Consider the following 14,983-nt stretch of genomic DNA (forward strand, 5'->3'; position numbering starts at 1 on the left):
ATCAATAGTGATTGTATATGTCCATGAAGTTGCCTTTGCAAACTTTTTTTTTCAGAGATGGACTTATATTTTCATAGGAAATTAAGAAAAGCTTTTGACAACCTATTTTCTATTTCAAAGTGAAGTTACTACACAGGTTGTCAAGTGACTGAAGCTATGAATCAATGTCAAATGATTTTCCTGGAAAGCATTTTATAAAAATTACAGTTGCATTATTCAAAAATAGTTCTGCTTTTTTTGAACTTGGTGAAGGAAAAAAGACCTTGTGAATTTTGTTACTGAAAATGGGTTATTTACTTTTAATGAATAGAAACTGTTAAATATGATGAACATGTTAATTTTTAATGAATCTCACACCTAAGTCTAAAGAAAATGACATGAGGATTTGAATAACAAAGAGCTAGACATATATGATGCATGGTACCTGATGTTTTACATTTTCCTAGTAAGACGACTTTGTGCTGAGCTAAACTAAAAAAAATAAAATAAAATAAAATGGAAAGAATATACTAATATTCAGGTTATATTCCTCAAATTGTTCCAAAATTTGTCAGATATTTATAAGTCAAAATCAAATGGGGAAAATGTTTTGGCTTATTCCTATCAATTTAATCAACTATATATTTTTTTTCTTTTTAAAGATCATGATAGCTATTTTTCCTTTCAGTGAACCAAACAAAATCCCTATTCTCATAGGACTTAAATTCTGTAAATGATCTTCCAACAATTCAAATTCAAACTGTCATCAGATTTAGTTTTTGGATGTATTAACTTAATAGCAAAATAAAATGAGTGACTTGAAACATCATAGCAATAACTTAAAATATAACATTGATTCCTGTATTCTTTCATCTACTTCTTTGACCACCTAACATACCAAAAAACTGAGGCTATACACACTGATTTCTCTAAGTTACTTTAAATCCCCTTCTCTATATCCTAAAATTTATATTCCTCACCCAGTTCTCCAAATTGATATCCAGTTGAATAAGGAAATTTAAATCTTGATTTTAACCCTAGTCATGAGTAAATTACTCTTTTTTTACATTAGCCCAGCTTAAATCCTCCTGGTTTAAATTAACTGTGATAGTAAAGAGCAATGAGTAAATTTGGATAATTCTATCCAAAAGTTTAGGCTGAGTATCTCATAAGGGGCTCTACTTTGGTGATAGGGAAGGACAAAGAGATGTACCAGGGTTGTGGCTGGCTACGAGAAGATGAAAGCCACATTCCAATTTCTGAAGGTGGTTGCAGCATCCCCTGGGGTTGGAAGTAGACCATAAATGTCATTTGGGAATATTTTATATAATGTACCATTTTCCCAAAAGGGGGAATAGAAACTATTGGATGCACTTAGAAGTAGTGACTGGGTCTCCAAGATCTCAGTTCTATGAGAATGCTTTGCAGAAGCCTATTTGAGACCATCTGATTTATCATCTAATTTTTCAAATACGAAAGTGGACAATATCAGAATGAGAAAGCCACTGCCAAGATGTGAGCATCTGGACCACCAACGTCAGAGACCAGAGCCATGAAGCTTCAGCAGTGCATGTGGATGATGAGTTGTATGCAGACAAATCTGAACCCTGTTCACACTGATATGCTGAGCATTTCAGAAGCAGGTGGTCCAATCCCTGTTTCCCTGCTGGTTGATGGTGAATTGCAACTTATTTTAGAAGCCAGACCCATAGAAACAGAAAAGAAAATTCACCAATGAAGAGGATCTCTGAAGTAGAAATTTTGTACTGGCCAGAGACAGAAAAGCAATTTGACGGCTAAAATCACTTGATCAGGTAGTTTTCCATGTTGGTCTAGAATAAATTGTCAGACCTTGTTGGGTGTGGACTGAAGTGGGGTATTAAATACAACCATTCTATCACATGACATCAGAATGCAACAGCATGTGCTGGATTTCTCCTGGGTAGGTTTGTGGATCATCACGAAGGGCTCTGTTTCAGAAGGCTGCACACCAGCCTTCTGGTTGAATCTGGGTTGAATCTGCCCCTTTGAGAAGAGGCAGTGGCTACTAAGGCATATTTTTCTCTCCAAGAAGTGCATGAAAGCAAGTCATGCTCCACATCTCTACTTGCATTACCTCTGCTCACTGTTTGAAGGTCAAGGTGAGTCACATGACCAAGTGACTCAAGGTCATTGGAGCAGAGAAGCATTCTACTTCAAAAGAGGAGTGGGGACTGAATATTTACTGAATGAACATTATTCCCATCTATGACAGGTACAGCACATTCAGAATCAATGATGATTAATTTAAAAGATTTTATTGCCAAATAAAATCATTTTTAACCAAATATAGACTTTATTAGGTATTGAATGAATATGAAAATATACCCATTTAAATGGAAACCTCAAGAGTTCCCTTTAACCTCCAGGTACCTGTAGGTCTTCTCTAAGTTCAATAAAAATCATCATTTGTATACACAATAGCCAGTTTTTGTGATGCTAAAAACAACTTTTCTAATTTTGTATTAAAATTCTGGAAGTCAGAAATAAACCAGAAAAATAAATAAATAAAATTATTTTTATTTATTATATTTAATATCTGTTTGTGACTAGTTTATACTTTCTTAATATGCCTATATCTTAATATTTACAAGAATTTTTTATGCATGTTTTACTTGGTAGTTGATGTTTCTCTATTTTCTGCCATTTGGTATGTTTTTCTAATTATGAGAAATGTAGTTGTTAGTGGGTGCTTAGTCAAAGAGCTGGTGAAAATACTGATATGCTTTTAACTATGATTGTTATATCCTAATGAGTGATATAATAAAGCTTTTTTCTTTCTAATTTTATTTATTTATTATATCTAAACATCATTTGATATTTATTTGTTTATATACATTTGATATTTATTTTATGAATTAAATTATTTATTCTAATTTGTTATACATGACAGCAGAATGCATTTTGATTTATTGTACACAAATGGAACAAAACTTTTCAATTCTCGTGGTTGTATACCATGTAGTGTGGCACCATATATTCAGTCTCATTCCACCATCTTTCCTGCCCCCATGCCTGCTCCCCTCCTCTCTTTTCCTCCTCTTTGCCCAATATGATGTCCCTCCATTCTTCCCATGACTCTGCCCCATTATGGATCAGCATCCACTTACCTGAAAGAATATTCAGCCTTTGTTTCTTTTTTGGATTGGCTTACTTTGCTTAGCTTGATATTCTCCAACTCCATTCATTTACCCGCAAATGCCCTAATTTTATTCTCTTTTAATGCTGAATAATATTCCATTGTTTATATATACCACAGTTTCCTTACCCATTCATGTATTGAAGGACATCTAGGTTGGTTCCAGTTTAGCTATTGTGAATTGAGCACTATTCTAAATCTCTGCCAAAATTATGATCAGTTTTGAATTGTATTGATACACAAATAATGTTAGGGGTGGCTTAAAAATTTATTTCTTTTTAATGTTTTCTCCAAAATGATAACCAAAATCATAAAATGCATATTCTTTATTGGGTGAATTTGTCTCTTTTCATATTTATTTGGAACTATCTCTGTACTGGTAATCAGAATAGTCTTTTGAGGGGATGCAGTGAGAATGGCCATTCCCACTGCATCCCCTCAAAAGACTATTCTGCTATTGAAGGGTCCCAGGAGAGGCCAGGGACCTCACATTAAAGTCTAGGGAAGCCTCTGAGTGGAGGTGTCTAAAACCTCTGAGGAAGGGAGGGTTGATATGCAGAACTCCCAATCACGCCCACCCTTGCAGGATCCACCCCTGAGGTTGTCAGGAAACAACCTGACAAGGATCAACCTGTCTTTCTTCTCTCTCAAGTTTACTGACTTCTGGGGCAGGGATCCAAAACAGCTTCAAAATCAGAGTTTCAATAGGATCTGAGCACTGAAATCTCTTGGTATCCTGTCAAAAATCAAAACACATTTTTAAAAAATAATTTTGTTGCTGTTTGTTTGTGAAAAGATAAAGAAAAAAAGGGGTAAGACTCTTTAGTTTTCCCATATTTGGATCCCAATCCTGCTCCTGCCACTAACAAAATGATTGATGCTTAGCAATTCATTTTTCTGTTTGTGAATCTAGGAGGGCTTATATCTACTATCAGAGTCATTTGAGACTTGAGCAGATGCACATAAAGTATTTCATACAGGTCTCAGCACATTGTAAATGCTCGATATATTATAAGCATTATTGGTATCTGGCCGTTTCCCCCATTAATTCGATAATAAATCTCTTTCCAAATTGTGATCCATTAGCTTTGCAATTGTAAGATCAGGCACATGGGGATTTTGATGGGCAAGACTTGTGAAAATGCATCATTAAGCATTTTTATGGTATGTTTGAATTGTAACAGAGCCAATTCTACCCTTGAGTAGAGACAACCTTGTTCTCTCCTTGAATAGATTTTGGCATGCATATTTATTTCAGCTCCACCCTGTCTGCCAGGCTGTGCTTCTTTGACAGGAAAGTGTAACTGAAATCACATGGGCTTCTGTTCAGAACACTAATGGGAGCTGCTCAGGTTGCAAACTCATTGTTACACCTCAACTTTCTGGCAGCTACTTGAAACCCTAATCTGTCAGATATAGTCATGGGAACACCTGGATCAGAAGCATAGTCTTTACATTTACCTTTCCCCTTTCCCCAGCTTCTCCAAAATGGAGACAGGAAGTACAGTTAGCAAGTATGTTGCCTTTTAAAGAAAACTAGGTTGATCTGAATTTGCTTAAGCAAAATCATCATAGGAGGTGAGAATGCAAGCTTCTTCATCGGTGGCTCCTAAAGATATACATACTCAAGTAGCAAAAATCTTTTTGTTGTTTGTTATTGTCCTTTTTTGGCAGCAGAAATTTGTAAAGATTGTTTATTTTGACATTCCACAAAGGGTTCTCCAACTGCCTTGAGATCCATTTATTAAAAAGCATCTTTCCAGAATCATCATTACTCTTTGGAGGAATACTACCTTGCAGGATATATTTCCAGAAAACACTGGTAATCTGACTCCTCCCTCGCACTTCAGCCCCTGGTCTACATTTGTCTCCCTCCTCCTGCCTCCCTTGTTCCCCTGGGGCCTTTTCCCTAGACAGCCTCGGGTCTTTCGCAGTTTTATTCCTTTGTGTCTATTACTGCTTCCGCAGGAGATGGCATTTTATGAACAGTCAACATGATGGTACCTAAAGACTTCTTTATCATCAAGGATTCTTTTGCCACATGACATACTCCAGGGTATTGCCCTCATTTGTCCCTGTAGTCTTCTCAGGTCATGCTCATTCTCCATTTCCAGCCCCAGGCTCAGCACTGAATACAAAGATGTTATGAATGATCAAACAAATGAAGGCATGAAATTAACAAAATCATTAAAAATAAAAACATATTGTTTCCTCCATTAGTCATTGGAGAGCACGGCTGAAGGTAGAGGCTTTGGAGACCTTAATTTAAGTGCTTGTCTTCCACTGTTCTTGCATATATTTAAACAAGTTACTAAACCTGAAAATCTGGTTTGCTCATCTTTAATACCTGATTAAAGTCCCTGACCTCCTAAGACTGTTGTATGGAGAATACAAACCTTGGAAATGGCTTAGCATCATGGTGCCCAAGCTGTGCTGAGTGTTGGGACAAACTCACAGGGAGAATATTTGGAATTTTCAGAGAAAACATGGCACACAGGTTAGCAGCTTCAATGTTTCAGCATGAGCTGCATGAGATTGCATGCACTATGTTGACTCTGACACTGGGGTTGGGTTTTGGTGGTGATAAAAAGGGAAGTCTCATGTAAAAATTAATGGGAAACAGGAAATAAGGTTGGCAATCAGTGATCATAGTGGTTTTAAATTTTAAGAAATTGTGTGATGCCCAATATTGATATACAACACTTCAGCTGTTATGAATTTTTTTAAATTTTAAAGAGACTATCTTGTTTTTGACTATCTTATTTTCGTATCTATATTTTCAAGTTGTTACAAAATTATTAAAATATAAATGGTTACGTAGATGTTTGAGCCTGATAATTTAATAAAGGGAACTATTAGGAATTCATTTGGCCTGGAGATGACATGAAAAGGTTTGCTAAAATAACAAAGGCTCCATGATCTTCACCCAAATTAAGTAAAGAGTTTCTGTGCTCGGTACAGTGGACAATAATATGGGGGGCATTAGCTATTTTATGGACAATACAGTGAGATATTAATTTGTGTTTTGTCTTTTCTGTATTTTTTTTCTTATCTCATTTTCTTTTCAAACATTTATCCCTGTACCCAGTATTTTATTACCATAGGAAAATTTTGGATGACAAAAACTTTCTCAAAAGACTTTCCAGGGTCCTGAAGGCCCAAGATTATGTCAGTTATCTTAGAGAAATGTGCTTGGTGGGAACAGGATTGGAAGGAGGGATTAAGTTTGAAAACTCTCACACTAAACATTGATTGGTATAGAACTTTTTGCAAATGACAGAAGCTTAATGCAAACTAGTTTAAATTTAGAAGGCAAAAGAAGACATGCACCTAATGACAAAGTTTGCAGACAGGATTTTTGTCCCAGGTGGGACCAGGTGCATGGGTAAGGCAGATGTCAGACAGGATCCTGCATCCCAAGGTCCAATCATTCTACAAGTCCCTTGAATAGCAATGGCCTATGCTGCCTTCTTGCTGTGCTCTAAGGAGGTCCATTTGGTAGGAATTTTCTGGACCTGTTAGGTCAACTAGTATTTCTGAGGTTAAATGAAAATAAAAAATTAGTGACCCACTGTAGAATATGAATGATTGAGAGTATCCCCAAGAGGGCCATGTTCTCTGTGTAACTGCATACACCACTCATGTCATACAGAGCCTCTGCTGATCTCGATCAAATTGCAAGTACTACTTGCTGACCTCTTTATTCCAAACACTTGGGTAAGCTCTTCACATGTACTGTTTATTTAACACTGACAACACCATGAATTAAGCTACCATTTCTATACTCACTTTAAAAATGAGGAACTGCACTGAACAGAAGGTCTGTAACTTGCCCTGGATCATACAACTACTTAGTGGTGGAGAGCACATATAAATTCTCAGCCTGAGCTCAACTGAATATTGGTAGGGGAGCTTCACTACAAATGATAGAAACATCATTCAAACTAGTTTACATTTAAAATAATATATATGTATTACATGCTTATGTGATTGCATATATATAAGAATATATGTTATTTGAATATATGCAAATGTGAATTCATACATACATTGCATATATGTATATAGTCAAAGTTTGCAGATGGTCTTTTTGTCTCAGCTGGATCCATTTTGTGGCTCTGCATTCCTCCATACGGCCTGTACTTAGAGTAAGTTAAATCCACAGGAGGAAAGGTGGTCACAGGCCTCCCCTGGTGAACTGCCAGCTGAGTGAGCCAGCCCTGCAGAAAGAGAACTTCTCTTTCCCAAAAGTTCCATCTGAAGCCCCAGGAGTGTCATTGTCTTGGCTCCATCCCTTACTCAAGCCTGAGCCAAGCTCAGTGTTACCAGGGAAACAAAATATGTCCATTAGCTAGATCTGGATCACCTGTTTATCCCTATAGCAGGGTGGATTCAGCCCTACCCAATCAAGAGGTTTTGACAGTGAGGAAAGAGTAATTCTCAAAGAAGATCAGACTGTTATTAATAGTAAAGAGAGAAAGGATGTTGGCAGGCAAAACATAACAATCAGCCAACGTAAAGTACCTATGTTTTGTTTTTTCACAAGAGATGAACTTGAGATGTTATACGGATGTTAGAAGTTACTAGAGCACATTTATATTTCTGGAATCATCTGGATTTGGTGCAAGCTGTCGCTGTGGATTTCCCTCCTTGCGGACACTTTGTGATGCACATGCCTTTTCATTTTCACACAGGAAAAAAAGGAACTAGAAAATGGTCAAACAGAGCACCCTTCACTGATATTCAAGATTTGTGCAGGAAGCAAAACCACATCTTCATCTTCAATCCCATCCAATAAGAGGAGAAAATGTCCTTGCACAACAGGTGGTGTTTACCTGCTTGTGGTCTGGGCACTTTTCTGGTTGGGCTGCTTTGAAGCACTCTTAATAACTCCTCTGCGTGGTAACTAACTCCACGAGGATTCAGTTGCCATGCAACTGTGTGGTATTTCTCCATAGTACTGCCTTTCCTATGATTACAGACTGAGGAGCTTTTATAGTCATAATAATACCTTACACTCATGCCAGCCCTTTACATAAGAAGATCCCAAAAGGGTGAATAGAGTTGCTCTTTATGTAAGTCTTTTCCACCAAGCACTAAAAATACCCACGCTTCCCATTGAGCTATGTGGCAGCCATCCGCTCCCCGCTAAAATATATAATAGATATTTTGGCAGGAGGTAATACAAAGTATTACTCATCAGAATTAAAATGTGAAAGGTATTCAGGTGGACATAATAGAAGCATCCTTTAGAAAACATCCTGGACATGCATGAGGGATGCTCATAAGTGGACAAGTGTTTGGGGTGTGTCTCTTATTTGCATACCTATGGGAGGAGTTCCATTGTTTCTGCCATTTGTATGGAATGTGGGGAGCAATTGAAAAGAGGATGGGGTCAGGTTGACTGGGTCACCCAGCGGCTCCCAGTCTTAAATAGGGCGAGGCCCTCAGTGCAGCCTCACCAAGGTATCCTTTGACATGGTGGAGACAATATCCTAGGTTTCTAAAGTTCTATTTTTTTTTACCAGATGCACAGTGACACAACTGGCAGGATCTAGCACATTGTTTAAGTCCCTTTTTCATGAACTTTCAGAAATTCAAGGGTTATTATAAACCGAACTGTATTCTCTCTGAAAATAAATAAGTTGTTTGGTTCCTTGACAAACGTGCTTATTAATCTTCTTAATAAAACACCAAACAATTGAGCAAACCAAAACAAAACTGGTTTGGTCTGAGTTTTAAGGAGTTAGCTAATTATGTTATGGAAAACAGTTTGAAAGTAAAAGGCCTTATTTGAAGCAACAAGGCAGAACTTTTTTTTAGAAGGATGTCTTCTAAAACCCCTGGCTTCCTTCGGCAACCTCTCACTTTGGTCCTTGTCTGTTTCTACTCCAGTTACATCGATCTGTCAGTGCTAGAATTTTTTTATCATGTCTTTTCGGCCTTAATTGTTGAGTGCTAGTTGTCCTTTAATATTCATAGACTCTTCTTTTAATAGAGCCCTTAAAATTTATGTGGCCACATGGCTGCCCTGGATAAGGCAACATTTTAAGTTTTTCTTGCAGCTAAGTTTGGTGGTGAGTCTAAATTCTGACTGTAAGTTCTGATTCATGCATCTTTTGGGTCCTGCATTCCTACTCCTCCTCCGGAAACTTCAGAAATGGACAATCCCTTTCCATGATAAGGACTATAAGCTAGGAGTCTTGAAAACTGCTGACACCTTGTCTACTGTCATGTAGAGAAATCTGGTCTCTATTTAATGAAAATCAAGCCAAATGTGCCATAGGGAAGAAGGAAGGTGGGGAGGGAGGGGAGAGAGGGAATAGGCACGGGATAGAGTGTGAGGCTTTCCTTTTCCCACTTGAGCCCTGCATCCCAGGTATCTCTCCTGTGCTTCTGTCCCCAGCCCTCTCACCATTGACTGTTCAGACCCTCTGTAATAAAGGAATCTCTTATAGCATTTTTTTTTAAAAAATAATTCCCTCCTCTCCTCTCTAGTTGATTTCAGTTTCATTTTTGTCAAGCAAAAAAATCTGATTAGTAAAAAGATAGTCTCTATAACAAAAATAGTTAGCCTTGTGAATATATTCCCATGAAATTGACCATTTTGCATCAAAGTCACTGTAGTACAGAGTGAAAAAAATCTAAGACCTCTACAGGTGAAAATAGAGATGAGAATCAGCTAAACATTGACAATCAAATAATTTCATTGTCCTTTATATCTACACAGGAAGGCATGAATTTATGAATATATATATATATATATGTAATTTTTTGGAAGAGTAAAATATTCCAATTGACTATTTGTTCGGGTGCTTTAAACTGTTAGTTGCACATAGTTCTTACTTGTAAATTTCAGTTTTTGAGACCTGCATATGAACGAATCCTACAGCTTTCAATGGGTTTAACTTATTACCACATAAATTCAAATGTACTTCTTACATTGAAAATATTTTCATTAAACATATACCACTAATTAAAATGGTTGGAAAACATTCAAATTCATGACACCATAAGTAATCTTAGATAATTTTCAGATTAACATTTCACAAAGAACCCCAGATTAAAATAGGCTGTGTATATCATTAGCTTGGAATTTGGTTTTGCCTTATTACAGCACCCTGCTGTCAATATGTTTACTTATAAAATAAAATAATTATTTTAAAGATAATCATTATAAATAGTACTTTGAATATTTTTATAAGTTTCTATTCCAAACAAACATGATACTAAAACTCAGTTGAAATTATATTGAACTTTAGCTTCCTAACTGCTAATGGCTTAGATATACAACAATCCCTTCTAATTCTATCCAGTAAAATACAATTTAGAATGTTTCCTACAAATTTTTGTCAAATTGCATTTCTTAATATAGTTCTACATTAATACACAAAGAGGTAGAATTCAGAATTGTAGTAGTGCATTCAATGAGAATACAAGTATGTCTGCGGGGGTATATTTATGCATTCCTGTGTTGTATTTTAAACATTTTCAGAATTTGGATCTTTTCAAGGTGTGCTTTGGTATTATTCTGAACTTTGTCCCCCCTGATTCTTGATTGTCATCAGGTCCCAGTGAGCTGCAAAAAATAAATAAATAAATAAATAACATGATGAACAGGAATTCAGGCAAATCAGAGTTTCACAAATTTCACCTCATATCAGCTATGCACGTTAATTTTGTCAGCGTTTTCACTGCTTTGTTCCAAAGACCAGCTTATACGAATTTTAGAATAGGAAAGGTTTATTTTGGGGCTTGCAGTTCCAGAGATCTGAGTCTGTCAACAGCCAACTTCAGTTCTCAGGGCTCAAGGTGAAGTAGAGCATCGTGGTGGACAGTGTGATGGAGGAAAGCAGTCGGGGACATGGCACCAGGAAGCAGAAAGCTCTGCGCAACAAGGACAAAATATACATCCCAAAGGCACACCCCCAATGACCCTCCTCCTCCGGTCACACCCTCCTGCCCTACAGTCTCCACTCAGTTAAATCCTGTCAGGAGACGGACACACTGATTAGGTTAAGGCTCTCATAACCCGATTACTTTACCCAGATTATTTCATTGTCTCATACATGAGCTTTAGGGGGGCCCCCATATCTACCCCATAACATACACTCTGCCCTACGCTGTTCACTACATGATTTTCTAGGTGAGCACACCTAGAAACACATCTAGGCACCAAATATCATTTCCTAGATGTAGAGAGAGAAGTTTGGTCCTGTCTAGTGCAGCCTCTGAGCATTTTGGTTTTGTCTCTGGGGACAGAGCACCACACGGGTAGCCAGAACATCAGTTTCTGACTGCAGATATTTCAATGAAGGACTGCACAGATCACAGATTTCTGTGGCCTCATATTCTTACATTGGTAAATTCATTTTACATAGCTTCCTTATTTTATGTGTCATATGGCTTTCTTCAAATAATACTTCTGTAATTTTGATAAAGTTATATTTTGTTCATGCAGATGAGGGGATTATATTTTCTGTAGAGGAAGGACTTTAAATTTGTAATTTAAAATTTAACAAAGGTCTCTAGACTAACTCTTAAGGGTAAAATAAATGGAATGTGAAGCTGCCTTTTTCTTATTTTGATAGCTTGTTCCTTCCCGGTCTCAAAGCCTCTTCACTAGGTGCCCAGGAATAATTCATTGTTTTTTTGTGCTCTACTATTTGAGTCATCTAAACTTGTGCTGCGTAGCGATGGGGAGTATATAAGAAGGAGATCAAAAGGAAAGAAAGAGGGAAGAAAGCATGGGAAGACAAAAGGAAGAAAGAAGGGAGGAAGGAAGGAAGGAAGGAAAGACAGAGGAAGGGAGGAAGGGAGAGACTCAAGGAGAGAGGGAGGGAGGCAGCGTGTTTTGCCTCTATTTTAAACATTTTTCAGGAAGTGGTATTTATAGTGCACCTATTGATCGCAGCTCCTGGAGGAGACAGCCCTTGGGTGTCTAATGTCCTCAGGAGTATTTTCACTTCCCAAATTAGCTCTTCACTCTTCCTTCGCTCCAGTGATTGCCAGTGTCTGTCTTTCTTCTCGGCTTCCTTAGGATATCACTGCTGGTCTCTTACATTTAAGATCCAATGTGATCTAAGCTTGGAAAGTCGTCCATTTGCTTCCTTTCATCCTATTTACTATTTTTCTAAGGCCATTATATTTCTTTTTTCCAAGATATAGGTTTCTTCAAGTCTTTTGATTTCTTGAAGTTCAATTCCGTCCCATTCACATCAAACATAAAAAGAAGAAAAAAATAATAAAAATTGAAAAAAAAAAGTAATTTTTACAGCTACAAAAACTGTGTTGCCTCCATGATTCATTTCTATCGTTTCGTCAGTATTTCTGCCCAGGTACTCTAGCTTGACCAGAAAAGTTAAGGTATCATAAGCACAAGCTTTTACTTGGATAGTCAGAGGTCAGATTAGAATTTAAAGAGTTACCAAAATAGTTGATAGCCTCAAAGTTAGACTTCATTGAAGGAGAGTGAATATGAACACAAATACTTTGGAAAAGGTAAAGACAGAACTTAAGTGAAGAAAAGAATTTCAGAAATTATTCTGGTCCCCATGGGATAATGATTTGGGGAAGGGACTTTGGTCATAGGTCACTCAGGTAGACACAGAATTGGGGCTGTCTGTCCACGTAAGTCCTTCCTTGAGGTCTGAAAGACCTTTCACCCAAACTTCCACCTACACCAAGCTTCATTCAGTGGTAAGAAATAAGTCTAGGACTGAAGGGGTCATCAGAGAACATCCCAAAGTTCCCCCATGAAATGTAAACAACTCCTGATTACTTAGTAAAGAGTCATTGGAAATTTCCTCTTTGTCAAGAACAAACAAACCAAACCAAACCAAACAAAAACCAAAAACCAAAACAACTTTCTTATTAATTGGAATATAAGGTGAAAACCAAAATTAAGTCCCTCTCTCTCTCAGATGTTGTATAATAGCACAAACAGTAGTTTGATTAATAAATAAATATATTATTAAGATAAAATGTATAACAAAATGCATGAAAGACAACTAAATAGGGTATCAGGAGTTTTTTTGTAGATATTAACCCACGTAATCATCGTAACACTATAACATAGATACGATTGCACTTTTACCAGTGAGGATGCTGAATCTTGGATTTATTATTTTGGCCCGATGTCATTTTCTGAGAGCATATGAGAACCTCATGTTTTACCTAAGTAATCAACATTCCAGGGCCACCTTTGTCTGCCTTAAAATTCCCTCAAATAAGTACACTCGGATTAACTAAATGTGATAAGAAAACAAACTTGGAGGAGAATATATTGTCAGCTGCAGCTTTCATTTGTTTCTTCCATGGTTCTTTCTGATTACTGACGAGTATCTTCAAATACTTAAATAAGAGCTTAAATAAGACCACAATGTCTGCACTCGGTCTAGACAGTTTGTTGCATTCGATGAGGCAAAAGCCAAAGAATGTGCATGGCTTGGTTCAGTAAGGAGTAAGGACATCACAGAAACCCACTGCCCCCACACTCATGGACATGATTTCCTAAATCCTGAGACAGGTTGTGTTTCAACTTACAAATTACTTGTTTCCTTATGACTTTCCTCCAAACCTTACCTGAACAATAGGCGCAAACCTACTTTTGAACTTTTATCTCTTTATTCCAGATATTGCCAACTCAGTAATGCATTGTTGACATTTTCATTCACAAATCAGTATACCCCAGTCTTCTCATTTAAAAAAATAAATGGAAATCCACGGATTCCAAAGGGAGAATTTTTACATTTCCCCCCAAATTACCATGCAAAATTATAAAATTAGTATGTATACTTATCAAAGAAAACTAAGTAAACATACACCTATTTAAAAACAAATAGAAAAATGCCACCACCCAGATATAAACAAAATAGGTCATGTTTTTTCATACTAGCAATTTTATTCTGCATGCAATAGTTGCAATACCTTGGGAAAAATCACTTTAACACTTTCTCCATATTATAATTTGTAAATAGAGAAGAATTTGAGTGCCTCTTTCACAAGATTGGTATGGCCTTTGATTGAGTTAATATAGTAGACAATATGATAAACACTGTGTATATGTTTGTTACTGCCATTGTTATTATGAATATTATGTTTATGCATATAATGATATGGAGGATTATATCATGCTATGTTTTTTATTTAATTCAATTATTTGATAAATTTTAGTTTAATTCCTCCTATATGTAAGACATTGATCTACATGTTAGGTGGCAAAGACGAGCAAGGTCCTCAAGGTACCTGTTTTCATGATCCTTGCATTAGGATTCAGTAAGAAGAAACCAATGAAATGAAAACAGTAGCATTATATACAAGTGTGCATACATGGGGGAGTAAAAAAGATAAATGGTTGGTGATAAGTATTTGCAAAGAAAGCAGTCTCCTGATAAGGAGTGCCTGCATTGGTTTTCTTTTTCAGACTGAGGGATCAGGAAGAAAATTTGGACACAGAAGTACTATGGGCCAGATTTGAGTTCTGGGGCATTCCAACATGTAGAAATCAAATTTCACAAAGGTGACCAAGAAGGAGAAGTCTCATTGCCCTTCTCGGACTATTCCCTGAAGACCTTAAAAGAGCGTACTATAGGGATACTGCCACATCAATGTTCATAGCAGCACAATTCACAATAGCTAGACTGTGGAACCAACCTAGATGCCCTTCAATAGATGAATGGATAAAAAAAAAAAAATGTAGCATTCATACACAATGGAGTAGTACGCAGCACTAAAAAATGACAAAATCTTGGAATTTGCAGGGAAATGGATGGCATGAGAGCAGATTATGCTAAGTGAAGCTAGCCAATCCCTAAAAAACAAATG

The sequence above is a fragment of the Ictidomys tridecemlineatus genome, chromosome 7 (assembly GCF_052094955.1).
Source record: "Ictidomys tridecemlineatus isolate mIctTri1 chromosome 7, mIctTri1.hap1, whole genome shotgun sequence".
NCBI lineage: Eukaryota > Metazoa > Chordata > Mammalia > Rodentia > Sciuridae > Ictidomys > Ictidomys tridecemlineatus.